At 40.6% G+C, this 25878-nt stretch overlaps 1 long non-coding RNA gene across 1 annotated transcript; it reads left to right on the top strand.

The window, feature by feature from the left end:
• The first annotated feature begins 454 nt into the window (after positions 1-454).
• Positions 455-21634, top strand: LOC146635892 (uncharacterized). The gene is made up of 3 exons (XR_014905475.1): positions 455-661; positions 5674-5734; positions 21513-21634. It is a non-coding gene; the product is annotated as an uncharacterized LOC146635892 (long non-coding RNA).
• The last annotated feature ends 4244 nt before the right edge of the window (positions 21635-25878 follow it).

Below are 25878 nucleotides of genomic sequence, written 5' to 3'. Positions count from 1 at the left end.
CCAAGGTAGTAGAGAATAAAACTTTGCGAAGTTAATTATAATGTATTTGCTATAGAAACATAATATAAAGCAATCCTGGCCAGTAGCAAGAAGAATGAAATATAAAAAAGAAAAGAAAAATCCAGCGGCGAGCAGACAGCTTCCCCACACGTCCTCTTCCCTCCTTTCGTCGTTCTTTAGTTGCTGAACTAATGTAAAGGGGAACAGCAGCTGTCACTTTTCTTATAAATACCGACCGTATCTCATTGATCATCCGGGTCAACACTTACCCTGAGCAGACGTCTCAGCCATGCCCTGCTCTCCGCTTTATAACGGTGGTTAGCGTTTCGTCCCATCAAAGCTCTACGGTATCACCAGCTTATGTCCGCAAGGCTAATCCTGCGTCTGTTTACAACCTCACAGCTGTGTGGGTTTGAAAACCTACGTCACTACACACTGCTCGCCGCAACACCCGCTTCCCCCGTGCATTTCCTGCTTTCTTTTCTTTCTCGTCTTACAACTCACTAAGATAAAGGGTAACGGAGGAAGCTGAATAAAAGATAAATACAAATAGAAAAATTATTTATATAATCGGTCTGTAAAGTAAGTTAGTTAAAGACATGGGAAAGTTAGTAAGGATCTTTTTCTTCACTCTGGATTTAGGAGGACTCCAGCCGTTCAGGTAACTCGTTAGCTTCCCTGACGCTAGCTACAATGTTCACGGTTTCTCATGGATATCCAGCAAGTGTGAAGTTGTTGACACGTCCCCCGGGTTATTGTAACTGCTCAGACAAGGTACAGCTAATGGAAAACGAGGCAACTCTAAAGGAAGGACTAGGCTTAGCATGTTGGCCTTATAGCATGCTAAGTTGGTGTAGCCTGCGCAGACTACGTCGACGAGTACAAATATGGCTTTTTCTTTGGGGGTTTCTCTCCTGTGTGCGACCAGAACTCAAGTTACGTTTGTTTTGACCATGAAAATACACAAATGGTGTTTGTCCAACATTGTACAAATGAGTCTAAAGACACGAGACAAGGCAGGGTGTGGCAGCGGAAGAGCATACACCACACTGCCTAAAAAGTATTCACTTGTCTGCCTTCACAGACGTGTGAACTTGAGTAACATCCCATCGCACGAGTTTTTTAATGAAGACGTTATCTCACTGATCCACTTAGTGAATACACTGAGCTTCAGCTGGCAGACAGTCTGCTCTCCCCGAGCTGCTGTATAAGCTGTCAGCAGCTGTCTTAATACATGGCGTAGATATTACACCTTGCGCATGGAAACCCCCTTTGTCTGTGCAGAGTAGCATTAATACTCGTAAGGAATGTGACTAGATCTCAAAGATCAGAGCCTCAGGTCAAGCAGGTCGTCTACGAATCACAAGGTTCAGTCCCATCTCCTCCAGACAACATGCTGATATCTCCTTTGGTAAAACACTGAACCGTGGAGTCAGTTTATAACCACCCAGAGCATAGCGGAGAGAAGACATGATGCTGGCACCAAATTTTAAATGAGCTGTTATTTTTCTTAAAATGTTTACTTTTCTTACTTTAAACATTTAACATTGATTCTTTTTTTCTAAAATCCTGATTTATAAGATTTATTCATTCACGTCTGTGTCTGTGCTGCAGAGCTGATGATTATACATTAATAATAAAATTATCATAATGACTAGATTGATAGAAACAAAAGTTTGACAACAATAATTGCAATTTTTCACAAATGGAAGACACTGAGCAAAGTTGCTAGTTTTCCAGGAACTGACGGCTCAGCAAATCCGCCTGCTTCAATTCACCTCATTTCTGTGAAGCGTGGTGAATTTCCTGAGCTGGGCTCTTCCCCCCTCTATTCTAGAGTCAGATGTGAGGCCATCTGACAGCTAAATGTTGGTTCAAACTGGCTGCTGCAGAACGACAATGACTTTGTTTTCACAACTGCTATGTGTTGATAAAGAATTTTATGATAAAATCAAATACAGTACTGAAAGTATGTGTTTTTTGGTAGAGTTAAGGATTGCGATGGTGCTTAATGATCAAAGTGAGAGAACAAATCTGTACAAGTGAAGAGTAACAGGTGAAGGGGAATATGATGATGCGTCAGTGGGGTTAGATGTGTGATTGAATGAAGACTTAATCTGACACCATCGAGTAAAATGCCCAAAAAAATTATTTTAAATGTGGTTATATGGCTCTCATCCAGTTATAAAGAGAGGCTGAAAAACTATTAAACAGCTGATAGATGATCACCATTAAGATCAGTTAAAAATAGCACAACAGTGACTGAGAGCACACAAAAGATAGAGACAAACACAAATGTTAGAGATGTCTTACAGTATACACAGTCTGATGGTCTTGCAGATTTAGTAATACTCACAAATCCCCCTATTTTTCTATTGTTGTTGTTATTAAGCTTTATTTCATAAAGCTTTTTTTCATAAATAAAGTGCTGAATTGGCAGCAGGAGAGGAAAGTTTATCTGCTGTATACAAGTAAAACTGACATCATTTTACATTGAAATTGTGCATTTATGCAATTAAAACGAAATGTTATTCAGAAGTAATATTTAGGGTTGTTTCCTCCATGTGTGAGTGAATTCAAGTGTTACATCACAAAAGCTGTCACATTGTGTCACATTAAGACTTTTTCTTTTTCTGGCTTCCTTTGGTAAACATTCTGACTGCAAAACCTCAAGTTCAGGACACATTTGTGGTTCGCGCTGTTGTCTCGATAAGTTTACTTGTGAAACTCAATGTGAAACAAACATTTTAGTACTCAGAGATAACATCACATTAGTTCTTGCCCCAGCATAGAAGTCTCGAGTGACTGCTTGAGGTTTGAGGCTTCACGGGTCACTGAAGCTGAATGACTTGTTTGCTTCACTGAATGCAGAGTGTGTGTGTGTGTGAGTCGTCTTTTATCAGTGTTGATGGTGTTTAAACAGGAAATTACTCGCACAATGTAACTGAAGTAGCTTTGAGTGGTTCAAGTCATTCAATAGTAGATTAGCGTTAGTTTAGTGTCATTGAGCCTCTGAATGAGTCCATTGAGATTCAGCTGGCAGACGGCCAGCCTGATATTTATTCTGTCTGATGTACTGATCAGTTGTCTGACAGTTTTGCTGTGAATGCAGTGGAAGTGAGTGTAGAGAGTGGCAGAGACCAGTTTCAGTTACATTCCAGGGCTCGCAAAATTTCAAAATCCCTGGTAGCCCTTCGGGCAGGAACTCTTCAGTTTTTGGTAGCCGAAAATAAATTTAAGTAGCCCGAATAAAAAAGAGCAATTTTTTGATGGATGTTTTGTTTCCTGTTTTGTTTCCTTTACAATATTATACATTAAAGTATAATATTGTAACGGAAACAAAACATTAATCAAAAAATTGTTGAAACACAAATTACAACATTGTATAAAAATTACAATCATCAACTCAAATACTTGGTTCTAATTGAACAGAAATTTCTATGAACTTGTAAGAACTGTGTAGGACATGAATCAGTCTGTGTCAGATCCTGATTTTGAAATTTCCACTGAAGTCACAGGTAAGAAACAAGTGGAACCAAGATCTAGGCCATTTGCTTTTTGAAGTTTGCAAAGACTGCTAAATCTTGCCAGTGGTAGTTCACTCTTTGCAACATAGTACGCTGTTCTAAACTGATTTCTCAGGTTTATTTTTAGTATGTTATTTGCAATTGGTGTTTGTTCTGGGAAAGATATTGCAGACTGAGCAATAATGCATTTCTTGCATTTCTCATGGGTTCTAATGGGGGCCTTTCTTAAAATGACTGGTCCCAGTAACAAAGGCGCTTGTCGACTCAGAAATCGAGAGAAAACCAACAACACACCCGGCAGAACATTATGTTATTTACACGGGTGCACATAAGTGGTCCGCATGTGCGCATTCGCTGTCAACATAAAAGACGCGCACCAGATAAGAAGTTGCAGCGCGCGTTTGCGTCCATACTGTTTTTGTCCGCTAGAGTGGGATTTTCACGGCACATTCCGCACCACATCTCTGTGCGTTCATCATTTGTTTGAAGCCAGCTCACCTCCTGCAACCACTTTTCCGAGAATACGCGCTTCTTTTGTGGTTCGGACTCCTTCTGACATTTCTTTGGAGGTGGAGGAACACCAAAGTAATTGCTTAAATGAGCTTCTTCGACATCTTTAAGAGTTCTAAACAAATGTCTGTCCTCCTCCAGAAAATCTTATGTACGCAAACACGCATTGCAACTTCTTATCTTGTGCGTGTTTTTTATTTTGACAGCGAATGCGCACCTGCGGACCACTTATGTGCAGCCCTGGTTATTTAGCTCGTCATATTGCAGCCACAGAAATTCTTTTGTCCATGAAACCATAAAGCTGCACTTTCTTTTTGCCTTATAGTCTGATTTGTCATAACTTCTCCGTTTTGTGGTAAGCTTTTCTTTGGCTGTCACTTCTTCACCCTGACCTGTCTTATTTGGCTCAGCAGAACTAAAATATAAATCCTGCTGCTTTTACACACGCACTCACATAAGCTCAGCGATTCTCTGCGCGATCAACCTCTCACATGTTTAAGCTGCGGGAGATTTCACTTGTCATGTTTGCATAGTAAGCTAACGACTGATAAGACTATGTCAGAGGAATTGGTGCACAAATTATCATCACTCACAGATCAGTGCTGTCGCTCTCTATACACAGTTCGCACGATTGCAAAGTGAAAGCAAAAAACAAGCGCAAATTCAAATGTCACATATTGACAGTGGCTCACCGATGCCAATGACATAATTACCCAGCTACATTTCTGAAAGAATGCAAAAGCATTGACATATATTTTTCCTTCCTACCATAGCCCGACGGGCAGGGCAGAGATAGATTTTGGTAGCCCGACTGGAAAAATCGCTAGCCCCGGGACGTCGGGCTAGCGATTTTGCGAGCCCCGCATTCAAGCACTCATATTATCGCTGAATGAACCAGTAACCCTTACCAGCAAAGACCCAGATTCAGAGACCTAACTGGGGTGATCCTGACTGTAAAACTGCTGTCATGCCAGCAGTCATTCACAGATCTAATGATTTCTGCTCTTTCTTGTTACAGAGCGCACTAAACATTTTACAGTCGTTTCTAATTCATTGAGCCTTATCCCACACAACTATATTGTAATCCTCTCGGATTAGTCACTGAATAAACATGCTGTGGTAGCACACACGCACATGGCCACTAGAGGGCGTATCTCAGCTATAACTGAGAACCTTCTGGTGGCTTTTTAGGGTTATTTGAGGTGCAGCTGCCATTTTTTTTTTCACAGATTAATGTGCAGATTATTTCCTTGATTGATGTTCTGTTTTTAAGTAAGGCATTGCAATACGACTACACTGACAAGAGTGAAAGGATTATTTGCTAATGTGATGGCAAAACTGTCAGCCAAGAAAAGAGAGGAATATTTGCTCATTACTGACTGAGTGATTAAATGTTTCAATTCTAAACTCAGAGAAAATCAGATTATGTAAGAGTGTGTGGGAATTTCCATCTAACCTAATAAAGCATTCACACCTTCCCACTTATCCAAATCCTGCAAACACTTATGTTGCTCGGCACACTTCAGAGTTATGACCAATACTGAGATTACTCAGCAGTTTCTGTTTTAGACAGAGGACTTTAGTTGCAGTATTTAGGAAAGCTTTTCACATTTGACCTCTTTGTTCATTAATGCAGGTACGCTGGATTCTTCTGATACTGACTTAAGAGTGTCCAGCAGGCTGACGATCAACATCTGGTAAGAAATCTGTCTCTCTTTTGATGAACTGTGTCAGTGAAATTTGTAATACAAAATCCATCATCAATCATAAAGGGCGTCAAGCAGGCGTCGTCTTTTTGGCTACTGATTGATTTCTCAGTGATTTAGATTTAGCGGAGGGCGTTATAGCCTGAAGGTTTTATGAGGATATTTCAATAAATTTGTGATATTATTTAAAACAATATAGGAAATAAATACTGAATAAATAGTCAAACAAATGAACAACACCCTTCTTTGTTTGAAGTGTGCATTTGTTGGCACTTGGTTCACATTCACTGCCTGCTTGTTTCTCTTTGCTCACGCGCCGTCACAGTCTGGTTGCTCTCAGCGGTGTTTGCACCTCAGGCAGTGAAAACAAGTCTGTCGTCTCCACAGTACTTTCTCTGAAAGCCAATAACTGCTGTCTGCCCTTCGTGTTCGCTTTACATTTCACATATAAAGTGGTTATTTTTCTCAGTTTAAACATTTAATATGTTTTTGTGTTTTGAAATCTTGATTTATTAGATTAGCAAAGTTACATCTGAACAAACCACAAGACTTGTGCAACAGTGTCTGTTGGACAGGTGTGGAGACGTATGGTCGTGATGCAGGGGACCATTTGAGGAAAACCAAACAACATATCAGCACAAACACCTACAAACTACAAAACTTCTTGCAGTCATCGACTGATTCATGAACTGGGCCCTGTTTCAGGAAGCCGGTTTAGTGCAAACTCTGACTAAGTATACCGTGAGTTAACGAAAACTCTGGGTTTTCGGTTTCACAAAGCGAGTTCAGATGAAGCCTGAGTGAGTCACTATGACGACACACTCCGTGAAGCTAACCTGCCCCCTAGCAGGTTTACTTCAACTAACCCTGACTGTCTCCGCCTCTGTGTGTCATGGTCCTGGGCCATGTGGGCCCAGTATTCTTAGTTCTTTGTATTTTTGTATTTCGTTCCTTATTTTAGGCCATGTTTTCTGAGTTGCCCTCTTGTGTTGTTCCCTTAGTGTTTTCCATTCGTGGCTTTTGCCCCCTGTGTGCCCCTCTGTGTATCTGTGAGCCCTCGTCTCTCCTTATGTTTTATTCCATGTTTCCCCAGCCCACTATGCCCGTGCTCTCTCTCTCTCCTCCTGTTTGCACCTCTGTGTACTTCCTGTTTTACTTTGACAGTCTCCCGTCAGTGTTGTTTACTCCTGCCATGTCTTGTTATGTTTATCTGTGTCAGCTGTGTTCCCATGTGTGGCCACTTCCCCTGATCATCCCTCTTGTGTATTTAGTCTCTGTGTTTCATGTAGTCTGTGTCGCGTCGTCTGTGTTATCTCCCCTACCCCTTGTCATAGTTCCCCAGCCTCAACTAGTCCTAGTTTGTACCTTGTTTAGCCATAGTTTTCCCAGTCTATGTTCAGGTTTTCCCTCAGTTCCTTTGCTGCCTTGTTCCTTATGTTTTCGGCCCTAAATAAAGGCTCGCCTTCTGTTAAGTCCGGTTTTGTGTCCTCACCTCTGTTTGCTCTTGGGTCCTCCACTCACTCCACACGGTCTGCCCCGGCGGTCCGTGACACTGTGTCGGAAACCTGACTGTAGGAAGTGTCAGACATGGCGTGTCCCTTCCTTGAAGAGCCAGTAGATGTTGAAGCCCAAATACTCCGCAGAGCTCTCTGCCGGGAGAGAGTGATTAGAGCGCGTTTGGACATTTTATCATTTCCTGATGATTTCCTGTGTGAACGTTACCGTTTTTCAGCACAATCTATAATTTATTTGAATAACATCCTCAGGCCTAATATTGCTCATGTGACACATCGCGGACATGCTCTCAGTTCATTACATATTATTTGTATTGCACTTCGGTTTTTTTGCAAACGGGAGCTTTCTGTATAATATTGGTGACGCTGAGCACGTTTCCAAGGCTACCGTCTGTCGGTCAGTCAGGAATGTTACAGTTGCACTGAAACGTCTCCTGTACTCGTTTGTGGTGTTCCCCGGTCACAGACCCACAAGATTTATCAAAGAGGGATGCCACAAAATTGCAGGTATCAGGATGACCAAAACTTAATTTATGATGTGGTGATACTTGGACTACTACTTAAATTTTACATTTATTTTCAGGGTTCCCAGGCGTGATTGGCTGTATAGATGGCACTCACATTCCAATCATTGCTCCTTCAGTAAATGAAGGAGACTATGTGAACAGGAAGTCTTTCCACAGCATTAATGTAAAGGTACATAGTTCCCTGTAGCATTTCAAACTAACAAATTATTCCATTATAGTAATGGATGCTAATTTGTGTTCTCTGCACTGTGAAGATCATATGTGATGCTGCCAACATTATCACAAATGTGGAAGCCAAGTGGCCAGGCTCTGAGAGTGGTGGTGGTGGAGGACCCCCCACCTGTTTTTCGGGCCTCCGCTTTTTTTCTGTTGGCTATAACGGGTCACATTTGAGCATACAGAGTAAGCAAATATGTACTTGTAATGTGCTCAGATAATTTCAATAAGTGCTTACAGAAAGAAAATTAATGTAGCCTCTAACTGCAATTGATTTACATGGGACAAACAGACCAAGCACTATGGCTCATAATACAATTACACCTTACCTGTTTGGACTATATTTTTATATTTCATTTTTACTTGCTGCCAGGCACGTTTGGGGCCTGTTGGGTTGCACTTGTGCTCACATCACATCACAAAATAAAATGTATAAAATAAAAAATAAAATATAATAAATAACGTGTTAAATGGGTGGAAATCCCTAGATCAATGTTTATATTAACACTCACGCATTGACTCTGTCGGCTATGTTTTGCCATGCATGCTCCCTTTCTTTTGCAGCTGAGGCTGTGTTACTTTTTTTCCGCAAAATTTGCATGTTATCGGCATATGCTGCCATCAGAATTTCGGTGTCAAGCGCTGTAAAATTACATTGACCGCGCCTTCTTTCCCTCCGTCTCCATGGTGACTCGCTTAATCTGTGCTCCACTAATCAGGGCTTTATGTATCCTCGTGCGCGCGCTTAACTTGGGGTTAAAGCAACTCCGCGTTGACTGAACTAATTGTTATCAGCCTTTCTGAAACCGAATATTCCGAGTTGGACAGTTCGGGGTTACTCAACCCTGAGTATCGTTTTTCACTCTGAGTTTTCTAAACTGGCTTCCTGAAATAGGGCCCAGCTCTGTATTGGAAACTATTCGAGAGTCAAATGTGAGGTCATCAGTCTGACGGTTAAAGCTTGGCTCAAACTGGCTGCTGCAGAACTTACTTTGTTTTGTGAAGCTCAGTGACTTGTTAAATATAGTGTGTGTTTTCTTTTATCAGTGTTGATGGTGTTTACACAGGGAGTCATTCACATGCTAATTTGTGTAACTGAAGTAGCTTTGAGTGTTTGAAGTCATTCATTCAGATATTCAGGCCCATAAAGCACACTCAAATCATGACTCATGTCTGTAAAATGAGGCTGTTGGTTAACGGTTTTCGTGAGCAGTCACTGCATGTAGAAAAAGTAAGCTTACTCTGTCAGACTGTATTTTGTAATTTGCCTTGTATGATATTCACAAAGAGCGGCCTAGCTTTGAGTCAACAGTGTCAGCGGTTTCCCCCTGTAGTTTATGCGCTGCCTCAAAATAAATACTTCATTGTCGTCCAGTTGTCATACAGATTTGTTGTGTAGTGTAAGTGAGGGTAGCAGGTGGGAGAGAAGCAAATGAATGTAAGCAGCTAGCAGAAAGACAGCAGAGGTTAACCTCACTAAAGGACAGAATCTCACACACAGCCTTGTCTGCTGGGTAATAAGTCGGCTTTAACCTCTTTAATTTAAACTAGTTCCATTGTCCCTCGTGTCATCTGAAATGTTCTCGGCTTTCATTAGAAAAGTTTTTCTATCATTGCTGCATGTCGGCACTCGCAGTATCATTTCTTGGCAGTATCCCATGGATGCTGAAGAAGTGTGTTTGTCATGTGGGGCTGACGCGGTCCTTGTTTTCCACCCGTCGTCTTCTGTTTCTTGTTTGTTGGTCCTTCTCATGTCACCTTTGATTCCACACTTTTATTACTTGAGCCTCAGTGAGTGTGTTGGGCAATGATACTCAGCACTCCTGTTATTTCAGCCTCAGAGTTCTCCTTTATTTACAGTCATTTTTATTTGACTGATCAGTTCTGAGTCTAGTCATTATTTACCACAGACGATTGTGGTCCATGCTCTCACTTTCTCACTGTTGACAACACTGTTACTGTTAGGTTTGTAGCATAAACCTATTCGCTGGAACGTTAAGACAATATAATTACACTGCTAAGCAAGACACAAATAGGCAAAGTTCTTCATGTTACTCGTGCACGGGAGAGAACCGGACAACCGCTTGACTCCAGTTGGTCTCGTCCGTCCTCCTGTAACACTGCCCTTTTATTGAGGTTACATGAATATGCATAGGTTCATTAACATACGACGTCTACATACAAACAAAGAGTACCTTGCCTGTGTGTATGCGTGTGTGTGTGTGTGTGTTGCTGATCAAAGGGTTAAACATCCTTGGTCAGGAAGAGGGTAGCCTCCCCCTCACCCTAGATGGTTCATCCTAGATAACACGGTGAGGAAGTCCTGCAGTTCATCTAAACAAAGAGCACTTAGACTAGAACAGACGTAGCTACGTTAATCCTACCATAAAACAATAAGACACGGTATGACCTCTCATGCTCCCAAAGTGCTGTCTAATACACACAAAGTTTGCAGACTATCAAGGATCAAAACCTCTACCAATCTACAACTAATTACAAAACTCTAAGCATATATAAGTAAATATTTCTAAGCATAAATGACAATCAACAATACAAATCTAACAGTTACTCTTATCGCTGTTATCTTAAATATATTCAGTAGTGCTGTGTCTTTATTACCAAGTGGAACACAAAGCTCTGAAGTAGCTGCAACAGTGAGCTTAGATACCATAATTTTAAAATGTAGCACTAGCAGTGAGTCAGACGTTGTCACCAGGCCCCACTGATGTTATTGTGACAGTCAGAACAAAATGCCTTTGAACTGAACTCAAATGTTGTACTCAGACAGTTAATGCCCTCACTTTTTTCCACTTTCAGTCACATTCAAACACTCACATTATCTCTCGATGAACTGAGCATTTCCAGGAAGGACCCAAATTCAGAAACCATTGATTTCTTTCTTTGAGGTGATCCCGACTGTAAAACTGATGCTGATCATTTTAATGCAAATTTGTTGGCAGGTCAAAGTTATGTCAGTATTTTGCAAAATACTCAGATGTGTAAAGTATTGTGTTTTTGTTGGCGTCTGACCTCTTCTCACCAAACCACTTTCACACTATTGTAGCAGCATCTTCTTGGCTACAAAATCGACACGCTGCTCTCGTCCCAACACGCGTCTGTACTTGTGTCGTGTTGTGCAGGATAAGGAACATGTGGCACAGTGTCACTATATCATTAATATTGTGATGTGACACTTTTTTAATCACATAGAAGTTTATCAGAATCAAAGGGTTTTATTGCCAAATGTTGAGCAGGTTTACAACATCAGGAAATTGCTATTATATTGGGTGGTATAATATGACACAGCCTTAATCAAACTATCAAGTCCAGCACTAAAGCGAGAGAGTCACTGTGAATTTCTTCTGACTTCCTTTGAAAGATAACACGTGGAGTCAAACGACGCTCGCTTGGGGTTTATGCTTAGTAATAATTTGTTAAAAAAAAACCCCCAAAATAACTGCAGTCTGCTCTTCACGTTCTCCTGAATGTGTTGTTCTGCATATATAGATGGAGCTTCATGTTAATCAGCTGTTCACTAGAATTTACATGAATCGCTGTGATATGATTATGTGAATATGCTGGGGTAGTTTACAGTGAAGGCAGTGAGTGAGTGCTGCTTTATTTGACTGAAATCTGTGCGTTTACCTTTTATTTCTGTTAAATCAAAAAGCTTAATAGGGTCATGTAAATGTGCAGGAAAGCTCTGTCTATAACAACAGATGGAGCCCACTTTGATCTCTCAGCTGAATCTGACGGTGTCTGCAGCCACACAGTGGCGCTGCCTGCATGTCAGAATCAGAATCGTGTTTATTGGCCAAGTATATGTGCAGACACATACAGGGAATGTAATGCACAAACATCCGTATCATATGGCCATGAAGGCGATACCATCCCCTAGAACAACAGTGTTACAAAGAGAAATGAAACTGTTAAAGAGATTCAGTTCTTAAGTATGTGTCCCTTCTTTGCATTAACTGGCCCAACAAAACCTGAAACCACCTCCGAGGTCTCGATGTTGATTTCCTACTTTCTTCTTTCTCCCAGTCTGTTTGCTTTCATACTGAAAGTACTTTAACACCTGCTTCAGTCGGAAACAATGACAGAGATCAGTAAAGGATGTAAAAAATACAAAAGCAAAACAACTGCACTGGAGGAAGATAAGTGAGGAGTGCTGCAGAAGTTCAATGATCTGCACTCTGACTATTCATCTAAGGGTGGAAAGTACACAGATGGAAGTGTTGTCATCGCAGTCAGTGACAGCAGTCACTTTGCTCTGTCACCATGTAACCACATCCCTGTAATCAAAACAGTCTCAAATATGTTAAGGTTCAAATAACAGCCTGCCTCGAAGACAAGTGAGCCAGTGCACGTGACTGACACCATCAAATATATTTAACCAGTTACTCCACTCATTTTACACTCATGCATCGTTCATATGCTTTGCTTTACGCTCACCAGTTCTGTAGTAAATCCCACCCAGTTAGTCTTTAGAGACTGGAATGTCTAAGTGTGTCTATCTGATGTTGTTAATTAGAGAAATCCAATCAGCCACTTGAATTTTCAGTTTTCATCTCAGAAAATTAAAAACATCATTTTAGGTTTAGAAAGCTGCAATTTTACTGCAGAATTTCAAACAGCGCAACATTTAAGAAGTTTCGTCTTCCTTTCTCTGTTTCCTCTTTCAACATTTCTTTGTTTCACTTTTAACCAAAACGTGCAGTTGAAACGTGAAACACAGGTTGATTGGCTCGATTCTGTCATTGCAGTGGAGTGAATACTGAAGGGAAAGTTATTTGCATATACTACAGACACACTATTGATGGATAGGAATCCTTCACAGTTTGAACATCACATTAACATGAAATTGGGCAGATTTAGTGACATTTTGAACATTCACTAAGTGCTGTGCAGCTGAGTGACTTCAGTCTATTTATGCATTACCTCTTTGTTGTGTGCTGGCACATACTGTGCATTCACACACAGTTAAAATGTGGTTTTATTTGCATAAACTGCTGAGGAGCATCAGTTCATTCATGTACAAGTAAACACAAAACCCCATTTGAGTTTTTATCTGATGCTGCCTGCCTCATGAACTGATGAGAGTTTCTTAACAGCAGCCTGACATCAACTTCAGGACTGATTTATAATACTTTATTTATCCTGAGGATCAACTGAGGATGATCCTCTTCTTAGTGTCATAAAGGACGGGTACTCGAGAGGGGATATTTGATTAGTCACAGTGAGTGAGTGACAAATCTCTGTCATCTTCAGAGATGCTGTAGTTCTGCAACACATGCACTAGTTATCATGCAAACCATCTTGTACAGGAAGTTGATAAAATCTAAAGGACACTCGCTGTACCAGATGTTTTACAGGGTGTGAATATGATCTAGTTTTAATCTATATTTTGATTAAAATTATGAAGTCAAAACAGTTTTTACAGAGACAGTCATAACTCCAAAAATGTATGTTCATAAAACTTGTAAATACATTCTGTATAAAAGTTTAAAAGTGAGAGATTAATCTGAATTCTCAGAGAGAAGTTAAAATGATGCATATGGTCAGTGAAAGTGTGAGTGAAACCTGGTCTCCCTGGTGAATGTGCTGTCAGTTAAATGACAAAGCCTTAATAAACCAAAACCTTTAATGCATTAAAGCTCCAACTAATGTTCCCAGGTCTGGTTATGGCTGATGGGGTATTGTTGTCCCCCCAGCAGGCGAGCAGTCACCAGTATTTTTACTGATGGCTCTGTTTGTGTTTGAGTTCGGTGCCCTGCGTCTTCCTGGTGGTGCTGATTTTCTCTGAGCAGTTTGATTATTAACTGAGGAGTTAAAAGGCAGGAGTTTGTGGAGGACCTGGGCTTCTGAGGGTCCTGCTGCTGCTGGTGGTCATCACCCTCCTCTGCCTGGGCATGGCATGCTTTAATACCCAGTTAATGTGCAGCCTTGTGTACATGCTGCAGTTTGGAGAGCAACACCTGCACTTCAGGTAACATTGTATTATTGCTATACAAATATTATTTGCTTTGCCTGTTGTAAGGCTAATAGGCTAACAAACCTATGCCACCCTTAGTACTGAACTGAATCATTCAGGAATTCCAGGTTAAAAATCTTTAAAAACATTAGATTATGTGAGAGTGACACTAGAGGACTACTACTATTTCTTCTTCTTCCTACTCTGCTGTGTATCCTTCCTTATTCTGTCTCTAATCTTATCTCCGTGTCTTGTTTTTAGGTTACTGTAAGTGTTTATTGCAGAGTCATGTTGCTCATCACAGTAGTGTGCTGCACACACTATGACGACTGCATAAAACTCTGATACTGGATAAAAATAATGTTGGAAAAAAGTCGGTGGCACGGTGGTTAGAGCACGGTGGCACGGTGGTGAGCACTGTTGCCGCACAGCAAGAAGGTCCTGAGTTCAATTCCAACATCAGGCCGGGGTCTTTCTGTGTGGAGTTTGCATGTTCTCCCCGTGTTTGCGTGGGTCCTCCCACCGTCCAAAGACATGCAGCTTGTGGGGATAGGTTAATTGGATAATCCAAATTGTCACAATGTGTGAATGAATGTGAGTGTGAATTGTTGTCTGTCCCTGTGTGTTGGCCCTGCGACAGACTGGCGAACTGTCCAGGGTGTACCCCGCCTCTCGCCCTACGACAGCTGGGATAGGCTCCAGCGCCCCCCGCGACCCTGAAAAGGATAAGCGGAAGCGAATGGATGGATGGAAAAAAGTCTGACTGCAAGGCAAGTTTACACTATAGCATTTTTGATAGAAAATGAAGAAATTTGGCACATTGTTCACCAACCTTGATGCTTTTTGTCTTGCAACAATAAGTATTACATGTTTATTTATATATACATATAAGCCATTATTTATTTTTCCTGCTGCTCGTGGTTGAGATATGAGTGTAACATTGTTGCAGTGAGTCTGAGCGCTCAGATGTTAATTTGGTCACTAACAGGGGCTCAAAGTCCAAGTTAGTGCTGGTGTATAAGGTGAAATTGGTCCTACCACCAACAACCCACTTAATGAGCATGTTTGTATGTCAAAGATTTGGCTTTCACTCAGAGTTTTCCTAGACAGTTTTTTTGGGAAGTAGATCTTTTCAGATTCCATTTGTTTCCTTTTTTTCTCTTTTCTTACCACTGATTACTTCCTTGAGGAAGTAAAAAAAGGGGAAAAAAAGAGCACATGCTTTCATCAATCTCGTAAAAGTTTTAATAGCAAAGTGATGGAAAGTGTTTCCATAGAAAAAGAAAAACAAAATAAAAACAAACACGAAAACACTAGACATTATGATACAGACTTATAATTTACTTATAATTTACACCGATGTTTGTTTGTTTGTTGTTGTTTTTTTGAAATTCTACACGCGAAAGGTGAGCGCGAGAGTCCTCGGTGGACCTGCTCGCTGCTGAAGTCAAAGTAAACTTTATTGTCATCTCCGCGTGACGTTGCTAATAAAGTTACACAATTACACAGTGAATTTGTGTATTGTTTGTATGTATGTATGAATGAATGAATGAATGAAAAACCACAGTTTTTGTCTTGGCCGTGTGATTTTATTTTGTTGTATTTATCTGCGACACCTTAAAGGCCGCTCAGTGACAATATTGTCGGACATTAAACTGGTCCGTGGCTCAAAAAAGTTTGGGGACCTCTGATTTACAGTATAGGAGCAGTTTGTCTGGAAACAACAACTGTAATCTGCACATTCATAGGTTTTTTTTATTGAAATAAAATTCATACTTATATATTATGTACTATACGAGTGGCTGAATGGGCGCAGTGGCATGAAATAATAACTTCCCGTCAAACGTGTTAAACCTAAAGTAAGGAGCCTGCTTTGAAAATGTCAGAAGGAACATAGGAAGTAGACGTAAATTACATATACCTGAACTTTAAACTGAAGCAATACACGCATAAGGGTAGAATTTTGTATTGCATGAACTTATTTCAAGCTGCAGCAGTGATTGGATTTCCTGCAGAGAGGAAAGGAGGCCGAGGTTTCTCCCGTGGGCCACACGCAGGCCTCAAACAAGAAGCTGCAGCACGAACATAACTTGTACCTAAAACATGAATTCAGCGATATTAATGCTCACTGTGATCTTTGAAACTTTGGATAATAGCGTTAACTCAAATGTGTCCCAGATAAAAAATAATTCAAATTATTTTTTTAAATTTAAAACACGCGTGATGTGATTTCGTTTTTTGTGTTGAATTCTTATTTGGACGGAGGCTCCATGGTGGAGCACTGCGGGACTACATAACAGTGTTAACAGAAGGACTGCAGGTAGACTGAAGAATATTTATCGTGAATTACTGAAGTAATTATTCATTACGCAGACATTCATTGAATATTTAGTGCCACAGCTTGTATGAAGCGCCTTTCCTGCATCCTCAGTGTACATATCGTGCCTCCTGTTCTTCTCTTGCTTTGCCTCCGCAGTCTAAAGGCCTTTACACACCACAGCCGCAGCTTTCCTGGGAATATTAAAAATATTTTTCACATAATTTCACGGGACGAATTTGCAAATTTTATTAATTTTATTTCATTATTTGCATCAAGCTCGATTTCCCAATTTCTTCGCAGTTCTGAAGAACCACGATCGCAATTAACACACGCGTAGGTGCTGACTATAAAACGACATGTATATAATCAAATGATCCTATACGAGGGAGTACTAGGGCCACATTAATAAAAAATATATAATATTGACGATTGATGTGTATATAATAAAATGATCCTATTATACCTAAGACAGCGCGACAAGGAGTAGTAGGAGTAAAATATATACGATTGATGATTTTGAGATTAAAGTCAAAATAATATTTTGAGAGGAAGAAACTCGAATTACTTCTGTTTCCAGAAAATCTTCCACGGCTGCTCTGCAAAATACTTCGTGTGGACGAGACGGCGAAAGCGTCCTTTGGGATCAGTTTACTGTCCGAGAGAGTGATTCTCCTTCATCACGTAATCACGATGCGTGTTAGTGGTTTGTCTCGAAAGTGCGACTGTAATTGTTACCCCGAAAATACTATTTCGAGTTCAATCACAAGAGGACATCGATTTTATTTTATTTTTTTAATTTTGTAATTGGTCGTCATACTGCTCTAATGTGAAACCCGGCTGTAAAAGGAGATGATGGGCTACTTACCGCTGCTGGCGATCCCTGCTTCTCTTCTTGACCTTCAGCCTAACGATAAATGGATCCCCCTCTCTTTATTCTCCGTCTTCATCTTGGCTGTAGCAGAAATATCCCTCCTGATCTTCCTTCTTCGCCTGCGCAGAGTTAAGGAAAAGTCTCCATGTAAGAACCAGTCAGGTGATACAGAGTGTCGGCCGTCGGCAGTCCCGTTACCGGCGTCGGTGCAGGATTTCCGCTGGAACACCATGTTGGTGAACATCGCCGTGTGTGCACATCCGTTAAAAGTGACTTACTTGTTGAAAGTTACTTTATTTTTCAGTGTTACTGTAATGAATCCAGTTCTTCTTTGCCAATTCAAATATCTTTAAAGCTATTATGTTATATTTGTGGCAATTGACTATTGTTGGCGGCTTAAACTGACTCATCCATAAGAGATGCGCATGAATCAATGTATCTACTGCAATGTTTGTGGTGCTTCTACGACAGATGTGTTAGGCACCTGCAGTTATTGCTAACACAATGCTCATAAAGCCCAGTTTAAACACTCATTTTAAACTAATAAACTAGCTGCGCTTGTAAATGTTTCTAACTTCAGTGATGCAGCCAAAGGACTGATGATCTTATGCCTTTCACAACACTCGCTTCTTCTCAGGATTTACATTCACATCTGGGGATTTACAGATGGTAATCTGTGAACTGTGATGGATAAGATCTGGATGAGCTGCTGTCATTCATGTTTCTGGTGTAGTCTGCTATTATAGACTAATGGCGATGCAGACATGCCAGTTGGATGTGGTTGGTTCCTCTGTGCTGCTGATAACAGACATTATGATGGCGTAGACATAATTGATATTAATAATAATTCAGTGCTCAGTAAATGCACAGATAATTCGTAATAAGCATTTTAAAAAATTATATTTGTATTCTAAGTGTGATTATTGAACTAATATTGATCATTGCAGATAGTTGTGGCAATTGTTTTTTTAAATGTGAGGTTGTCGTTGCAGATTTCTTTCTGATGTATTAATCAGATATTTTAACCGTGTCATATTAGTAACAGTAATATCACTTTCTCACTTTAGTATTGGAAGACGACTCCTGACACCAGTTGTATGCCTGCATGTAGAGTGTAATCACAAGTGGGCCCCGTGTTTATTGCACCTTCACAGAGGGCCCATTGTAAGACATCCAGGCACCCTGCTCAAGGGAGGAGACTTTTCTTAGAGTGGGAGGTTCAAGGATGAGCTGGACTGAAGGGATATCTGATGTGCTGTGGATTGTTCTTTGTTTGAGTGTCTGTGTGTGTGTATAAGATGTGAGGGCGGTGGCCAAATGTCAGAGATCACCCTGGTGTTTTGGCTGGGATGTTTCTCTCCACACTGCAGTGTGTTTAATAAACCCACTTCAAATTATTGCTATACTATTGCTATACTTGTATAGCAATAGTATAGCTTTTTTTTTTTTTAACCAATGGTCCTTTACAACACATTCTCCACTTATTATGTCATTGCACATACTTAAGTATAATTTAAAGCTTTATGGAAGATATGTATGTATGTTTGCCTGATTCCAGCATGGCAACAAGTCTTTAATGAATTTTGTTATTGTAGAGACAGAATGTGAAAATGAATGCATCCCCCTTCTCTTCTGCTACCTTCCTGTGTGCTCATTTGTCGTGTCCAAAAATAAATAATTGAAAGGCTGAGTGTTCACCTTTAATGGGGAAAAAAAAAAGTGTGAACATCCACATGAAGTGAATTATTCAGAAATTTCAGGTTAAAATTCTTCTAAAACATCAGATTATTTGTGATACTTTCATGACTTCTTATTATTCTTTGCGCTCTTCAGAGTATCCTGTCTGTATTTTTATCTCAATATCCTGTTTTTAGGTTAGCGTGAGTGAGTGTAGACATTGGTTGAATCTTTGTAGAAAGAACAAATGCGTGGGAGTTTTCTGTTTTTCCTGCACACTTTTGGCATCCATGCAGTTGGTGCTTACCCTGCCGCATCCTTTACAACATATTCCGCTGTTTAATGTCATCAGCCTCCACTTTTGTTTTCTTTTTCTTTTCAAGGGTTTTACTGGCTGGAGCAATTTTCTGTTAGGAAACCAACACTAAACTGGGATAAATGTAACCGCTGTTGCTGATTACTTATTGATTACCGTACTGTTACTTAAGCTTGCTTTGAGCTCTGTGTGGTTTATTCTTTGAAAAAATGAAAAACGACAGCACATCGTAACCTGCCAAGTCATCAAAGACAAGTAATAAAGGTTTAAGTCTCACTTTTGCTTTTACATCATGGCCGAACTGCCCTTAAAACAAAAAAACAAACAAAAAAAAACCAAGTGCCACAGTGTTGTTTTCATCTTTTTTCTGCCTGTACTGTGACACACAGCAGTGTTGTTATGGGCCATACTTAATGTTACTGTTTGCAGTTAGAGACATTAAGAAGGAGAAATGGGAAAGTCTGTGTGTTCATGTTGTTCGTGTGAAGAAGAGAAATCAGCATTTGCAATAAAACGCTGTTGATATAAGTACAGGTTGTTGTTAGTCTTTGGCTGAGTGCAGTGTTTTCTACTTTGCTTTCTGCTTTTTCACCCAAGCAGAAATAACAAGAATCAACTATGTCATTACAAATGTATAAACTTAATATTGTTAATAGAGTTTTGATCATTATATGCACTAGTTTTGGTCACAAGTGTGGGTAAAAGCTGAACTTAGTTTTAAAGTGAGAACAGTTTCTGAGTGTGTGGCTGTGATCTACCAGATACACAAGGCATGGTGTCCTCCTCAGCTCCCTCTTTGGCTTCAGCTCTAAATTATAAACTTAAAAAAAAATTGGTAAATTTAAAAAAAAGAAATAAGTTCGTCTAAAGAAAAAGAATGTGTGATTGAAATAATCATATATCTCTTCTCCAAACTGGAACATCTGTTGTTTTGCTTATTTTGCATCCAGAGAGATAAGATGTTACAGGGGAGGCGTAATCTGTGATCAGTGGGTTAGATTAGTCAGATCAATACTTCTCTCTTTTTCCACTTTGAGCTTGGCTTGGGTGCCAGTACATACCTGAGCATCCAGCCCTGATGCACCGATGCCACCAGCCACCTGCAGGGAGTGTGGTTAGGGGAGGTATTTAAGTATGTTTAAATATTCATTCAGGAATTTTTAACATGACATGAATGGTTGGCTGCACTCATTCTGTGAGGATTTGCTTCCTTTTTTTTCTCCTTCTTCCTTTTTTCACAAATATTTTCTGTTCCCTTTCATTTTTCCTTCCACTGATAACTTCCTAGAAGTTAGAAGAAAAACAAACTGTGCCTATTTATCACTTTTGAAAAAAAAAAAAGCTGATGTCTGGGCTCTGAGCAACCGTGTGTTTTGTGGGTTTTTTTTTTTTTAAAGAAATTTTAAAGCTTTCGGCTAATAGTGCGCACTGTCAGTGTGCCCCAGGGTGGCTGAGGCTACAATGTAGCTTGCCATCACCAGTGTGTGAATGGGTGCATGACTGGATATGTAAAGTGCTTTGGGGTCCTTAGGAACAAGTAAAGCGCTATATAAATACAGGCCATTTACCATTTAATAGTTCTTCTGGAATGACCTTATTCATACAAAAATGCTATTTTAATATTGTCTTATTATTGACATGTAGATTCAGATACACAAATAAAAACAAAGTGTTACGTGTGTGTGTGTGTTTTAGTGATTAATATCACTCAATACCACTTAGAAAATGACAAAGTCTGGCTGTTCTAAAGCAAAATATGAAGAAGCAAGGGCTGAGACAAGACTTCTCTTAAGCACATTATAACTGTACAGCTGTGCTCATAAATGGGGGTGGGTTTCGATAATTGATTTTCCAATTAAAACCGATTTTAGCTTGAATAGCGCGATTTGTTAAATCCTGAATCGATTTTTAAATATAAATGTATTTTGCCAGAAACCAGTTTCAGCAATCACCAAACAGCTCAAACAGCAAACCAGAGCAGGTAAATGGATTCTGCACAAAGACGTAAACACAAAGCACGGACCCAACGCATCAGGATCAGTGAGCTGTCGGCTGATATGTCGGGCTGAAAAGCTGCAGGTTTTGTCACTCTCCAACCAAAATGGATTGAACCAGGAGCAAAAGAAGATCCAAACTATGCTTCACATTTCGCTTCACTTAAACTTTGTCATGAATTCACTATTACTTTTGCCGTTTCGCTTCCACCACGATAAAATCCCAGTGGTTTAAGTTGGTTTAGATATTTCACTCTTGCAGTTTCACAGCATCCTGATTGTTGTTCTTCAGTTGAGGTTTCACTGGTTTTCAAACCATCAAACACTTTAGATTCACACGTGTTTGTTTGTGTGTTGCAGGAGTTTCGCTCTGAATCGTGACCTCCTCTTTGTGCTTCTGTGGCTCGTGGGGCCATAAATTGGTCACCGTGGCGACCAGCAGGATGATTGAAAGTCCCCCGTCTGACTTACTGAGGTCAGCCGTCACTGTTAGTGTTTATCTCATATTATGTCACATCTAAAATCCTGTGTAAATATGAATGAATGGTGATTAAATTAAACAAATAAAATGTATTTTTCTTTTTTCCAGTGCTCACTGTGGCTCCGCTCTGCAGCTGGTCTCCTTTTCCACAGTGCAGTGACACAGTGTTGAAGAGGTGAGTGTGTTAGTGTCACAACGGGACTGAACAGACTCACGCGCAGGCTCTAAGTTTAGGAAACACAAGAGTCTTTATTACAGCACAGCAGGTGATCTATTTACAAAGGTGTGGTCCAGGGGGTCCACACCTTTGTAAAGGTGTGAGAGCACGAACAAAAATGAAAATAAAAACATGTAGCCATGCTGAGCCGACCGGGTAGGCACAGGGACCCTGACAGTGTGTTTCAGCTGTCAACTCACATGGCTCAGCTATTTGCATAGAAGTTTAGATTTAAATCTCTCGCACGTGCTGCGTAGTACTTAAATATCATCAGGGTTTACACAGGCAGTTATTTGTATACAAAGGTGACTGTTTAAAGTCATAAGCTGCAGATTTATTTTCATGCAGTGATTGTTTACTAAATGAGTTCACTGAGCTTCAGCGGCTGGTGATCTTGGACATTCAGGGATTCTTGCACTGGGGACAGCTCTAAAGCACAGTTACAGGTAGCAGAAGGAAGATTGTTCCACTGAGCTTCCACCCTGATATTGATCATCTTGTACACTTCAGGCTCAGATGGATCAGAATAGCCGCAGTCAGGATTCGTGATCTGAGTGACTCTTTGAGGTTTCATCTCGATGATCATCCCAAAGACTGGTGGTGGTGAAATTCTTAGTTCTGTTAGAAAGTAAGCAGCTTGTCCACTGTATGTATATTTTCACTCTTAATAATTACCTTATTGAAAATGAGTGCTGTGTATATGACCGGTTTAAGAAATGACACGGGTCGAATCGTCTTACGTTTCACGCATGCGCCGTACAGGAGCATTTTCAGTGTGGATGAACAACTCTTTGGAAACGATTGAAAACGACTCAGAGCGTTTTTAGACAAAAACGCTGTTTTCAAATGTATCCGGATTAGTGTAGACGTAGCCTTAATTGAATTGCCTCTACACTATTTAGATTTTTAATGCTGTAACTGCCCACATCAATATCATCCATGCTTTCTTTTTTTCTCTGCTTTTTTTTAGCTTTAAAGATAGTAATATTGTGGCGCAGTACGTCAGCTGAAATCTCTGAAGCACTAAAGTTTCTACGCCCCACGTGTCTCATGTTGAAATGAAGAGCACTTAATTATCAGCCTCCTTTTAATCAGATATGTCTGATGGTGAACACAAGCCTCCAGCAGCCAGCTGTCTGAGCTGAGGAAACAAAAGGCACACTTACAGTCTAAGCTTTGGTTTCCCACGAGCGTTAGAGTTAGCCTCACTGCTACGGTGTCATGTTGCTTTCACATGGATGCCACAGGGATCCTGCGCTCACTCTTCATAGAAAGTGACTGCGGTAAATTACATTACACAGATTTAGTGGTTTCAATTTATTTATTAACTGCACTTACTGCACGGGAGCAGAGAGTCCAAGATGAGTCCGTCTCTGTGTTGTGACTTTATGAGATTTCCAAATCATTGCATTTAGATTTAAAACACAGAGTTTGTAAAACTGTGATTCAGATTAATTTAATTTCAGCTCATTGTTCTCCTGCTGGGCCCCATCTGTTGGTTCATGCTCACTGCTCTCAGACTGTGTAGTTTGCAGAAGCAACAGTGTATTCTCAGCACAAAGCAGAGCACGTTACTTAATAGCTAGTGGAAACAGTGCAAACCTCAGGAGTGGAAACCAAAGTGATTCAAGTCTTAATATTAAATGAAGGCTGTGTGGGAGCGCTGAGTAAACAAGTGCTGCTGTGGAGCTAATTTGGAGCTAGCTGCTTTATGTTTCCTTTAACAGGGTGATTCTCTTCAGTATTACTGGTCAACAACTGCACATGATCCACACTGTAACTGTTTGTGTGTGAAAGCAGTTACAAAACCAAAAGAAGCAGCTCCTGTTACATGTGCTAATGTGTTGTTGGCTGAGGCTCAGGAGGTTACAGAGCAGATCACTTTCTAGTCTCCCCGTCTAAATGAAAGTGTTGTGTAAAAAAACACCAGTGTTATCCTTTTACTGTCTGATATGTTGTACAGGGTGTATCAGAAAGAAACCTCAGGTCAGCTGATCACATGGTCCAAGTTAAAGTCCTCCTGGAGCTCAGTGCACTGGATCCAGCTCTAACTCCAGATGATGATGATGATGATGACGGTCAAACTCTTGGTTAATATGAAGGCTGTCAGGAGGCTTGTTAAGACTCATCAGAACTCTGCTGCTCCCTCTCTGCAGGTGCTGTATTCAGCTGAGACGATGATGCTGCTCGTCTTCAGCTGTGTGGGTGGAGCAGCAGCAGAGGTGGAGGCTGGAGGATGGTGTGGATGATCAGGTGTGTTTTTTTTAATTTTTTTACAAGATTTATTTTCATTTTTAAATTGAAAAACAAACAAAGCGAACAAACAAACAAACAGCTCACAACTATGGCACACAGCAAACATCTACAACTAACCACAACATGGCAGGCTGTTGTGACCACAGGAGCACGTCTAGGTGCACACTCTTGTATCCATGCCTTTCAAGGATAACCTCAGACTTCTGAAAACTACGGAGCCAACGTACGGAGCGAGATCTCGCAAAAGTTTTAGCCGCATTCTTCGGAGGCCGCCAGCTCGAAGCCAACCGGGATGTCAAGGCACGATGTGCCGGGAGAGCGGTGTTCCCCCCGGCTGTAGCAGGTCTCAACCTGCCGTTAGCTTCGAGATGGTGGGTGTCAGACGTCTCCGAAAACGTCGGAGCACTTTTGCAAATATGTGATGTCTTGTAAACCGAGCAGATATTTGACATTTACACAACTACATTCACACCTCAAAATATCTTAAAAGTTATTATTGTGACCCAGAAAGAGTAATATTACAACTAAGTAGCTGCCGCCATCAATCATCTTAATTTTTTTTCTCCCATGTCCCTTGCGGGGCTCTATAGAAAACCAAACACAAAAAGTAATAACATAATGACATCAGGCACTCAGCTGTTCTACAACTTTTACCTCAGAGGATTTGAGCCACCTACAGATTCTCCTGTACCTGCCAGCACACTGACACTTTGACTATCACAGGCCTGTGTGTGGACATGTGGACGCTCTGTGTAACAATGATATTCATTTTAGCACTACTTACTACTGACACGCAAGAGAGGAAGGTCAGTTTCCATTTCTGTGCTTATATCTTACTAAATGCAGGGTAATGACTGTGTAATGTGTTGAATTTAATGTAGTGGACTGTCTGAGCATATCTGCTGATAAGCTGAGTCAATAGAAGCACATCCTGTAGATAAGCAGCTCTAAGATTTACTGTCTCAGCTGCTCTGAACGAGTCCTCTGAGCTTCAGCCGCAGACACAAACCCTCAGATTTATCCAGTCAGATTCATTTACAGGACCTGAGGGAGCAAAGCAGACACAAACTGCAGAATATTTTATTTATTGGTCTGTCAGCACCTAATCCAGCCTCTCTGACCAACTATTGTTGAATTGCTGGCTGATTGTGTGAGGCTGCAGCTCCATCTGTCTAATGTTGGTGTAGAGATCATCCTTTCATCAGCTGCTGCGACAAAACCTTAAAGCTCAGATAGAGATAACAGGTGTCACACAGTAACTGTGAGATGAGCTGTATCTGCTGCTGGGGGGCTGAGGTGGAGGTGGCTGTGATAAAGGTGCTTAGATTTGCACTGGGAATGACAGCTGTCAGGTATAAGAGTAAATATATCTGATGGACTGGTTAGTTTGGACTGTAGAGGATTATATTAATTTGATATTGAGCTGGGAGTGGTGGGAGGATTGCTGTGGTAGGTGTAACAGCAGAAGTGAGTGATTGAAGGAGAATGATTAGTTTAATAAAATGAAATAAAATGTCTTCACATGTCTGTGAAATACTCAGCTTCAAAATAGAAAGTGCTGTCTCACTGTGACATGTGTTAGAGGATAGTCTGTACTGATCTCTCAGTGCATTATGTGCTCAGTTGAATCTGACAGTGTTTGCTGCCATTCACTGCTCTGGTGTGTACACATGTTGTACGGCCATAAAACTGTGAGAGATTCAGTTCTTGAGTGTTTCATGAGGCAGATCCTGATTCTGTCAGCACAGCTTTTGATTTCTTATTTCCTGATG

The sequence above is a fragment of the Diplotaxodon limnothrissa genome, linkage group LG3, assembly GCF_057381915.1.
Source record: "Diplotaxodon limnothrissa isolate DT_005_m linkage group LG3, D_limnothrissa_male_GT1.1, whole genome shotgun sequence".
Lineage (NCBI taxonomy): Eukaryota > Metazoa > Chordata > Actinopteri > Cichliformes > Cichlidae > Diplotaxodon > Diplotaxodon limnothrissa.
This window is presented reverse-complemented; position numbering and strand designations above follow the sequence as displayed.